Source organism: Medicago sativa, chromosome 3 (genome assembly GCF_051527215.1).
Source record: "Medicago sativa cultivar Bolivia chromosome 3, Bolivia_mono, whole genome shotgun sequence".
Taxonomy (NCBI): domain Eukaryota; kingdom Viridiplantae; phylum Streptophyta; class Magnoliopsida; order Fabales; family Fabaceae; genus Medicago; species Medicago sativa.
Window position 1 is genome coordinate 36,245,237 of NC_140751.1, and position 1,752 is coordinate 36,246,988.

General features: G+C 40.9%; 1 non-coding gene across 1 annotated transcript; it reads right to left on the bottom strand.

The window, feature by feature from the left end:
• Positions 1-438: 438 nt before the first annotated feature.
• LOC146937394 (small nucleolar RNA R71) lies at positions 439-544 on the bottom strand. The gene has a single exon (XR_015033812.1). It is a non-coding gene; the product is annotated as a small nucleolar RNA R71 (small nucleolar RNA).
• Positions 545-1,752: the final 1,208 nt, after the last annotated feature.

Below are 1,752 nucleotides of genomic sequence, written 5' to 3' on the forward strand. Positions count from 1 at the left end.
CACCGGGTGTTCGAGAACAAATACCGGAGCCACTCTCAACTGAATCTGAAACCATGGGAGACCCTGCACCAAGACCAAAGCTAGGAGACTACGGGTTAGCAACTCATCGCGGTCAACTGACCCATACTTTTCAACCAGCAAACCCCGTTGCTTTCGACATCAAGACAACTGTCCTTAACGGTTTGAGGGACAAGCAATTCGATGGGACTGAAGCTATGAGTCCTCAAGAACACTTGAGCCGCTTTGCTGAAACTTCCGAGTTTTGTGTGCAACCAGCCACCGTGACTGAAGCACAAAAGAAACTAAGGCTATTTCCTTTCACCTTGACGGGAAGAGCAAAAGATTGGTTGCTAACAATACCAAACGGGACAGTCCAAACATGGGAAGAGTTAGAGCTGAAGTTCTTGGAGAAATATTTCCCTATGTCTAAATATTGGGAAAAGAAGATGGAGATCTCTAACTTCAAGCAAGGAGAAGGTGAATCATTGTATGATGCTTGGGAGCGATTCAACTTGCTTCTTAAGAGATGCCCTAATCATGAATTCACCGAGAAACAATACCTCCAAATCTTCACTGAGGGGGTAACACCAAACACTAGAATGTTCTTAGATGCTTCCACAGGAGGTAGTCTCAAGAGCAAAACTGATCATGAAGTCCAGGCTTTGATAGAAAACATGGCTGGAAATGAGTATCGTGCTGAAGCTAAGAAGAAGGAAAGAGGAGTGTTTAGGGTGAGTGAACAAACTGCTATCCTTGCTAACCAAGCAGCTATGAACAAACATATCGAAGCTCTAACTAAGGAGTTTCAAGGCTTTACTTTGGCTCATAAGCAACAACAAGTGGCTGCAATCAAGTGTGATCTATGTGGTGAAGAACATCCCAATGGTGATTATGTACCAGAAGGGTCTAGTGAAGAAGCTAACTACATGGGAGGATATCAAAGGCAAAATCAGTACTACACTCCAGGAATCAACAAGCATCCCAATCTAAGCTACTCGAAATAACAACGCTTTGAATTCTCAGATGCTTACTCCTCCTCAACAACAACAAAGAAAGCCTTCAGCTCTTGAGGAAACTATGATGAACTTCATGAAGATGACTCAAGGAAACTTTGAAGAGATGAAGAAAAGTCAAGAAGCTGAAAGAAAGAACAATTAAGCTTCTAGGAAAATGCTTGAAACTCAATTGGGGCAATTAGCTAAGCAATTGGCTGAACAAAGCAAAGGTGGATTCTCAGGTAACACTAAAGACAATTAGCTATTGAATTGAGGAGCAAAAAGGTTTTGACACCTTTAGTTCCAAAAGCTCCAAAGAAGGCGGATGATGTAGTAGTTGAGGAGGAAGAAGATGATGTAGTAGTTGAAAAGATTAATGAGGGTGTAGTCGAAAAAGAAAATGATCATGGAGTAGTTGAAAACGAAAGGAAGAAAAAAATAGAGGGAGAAAAAAGTGAGAAGTTAATTGATGAGGATTCAATCTTGAGGAAGTCGAAGAGTCAAATCTTGAAAGATAGAGATAAACCACAAGTTATTCCATCATATGTGAAGCTTCCATACCCTCACTTAGCCAAGAAGAAAGAAAAGGATGAAGGTCAATTCAAGAAGTTCATGCAACTTTTCTCACAACTTTAGGTGAATATTCCTTTCGGTGAAGCTCTCGATCAAATGCCGTTGTATGCTAAGTTCATGAAAGATTTGTTGACTAAAAGAAGGAAGCCTAAGGATGATGAGAACATAGCACTTTCAGAGAATT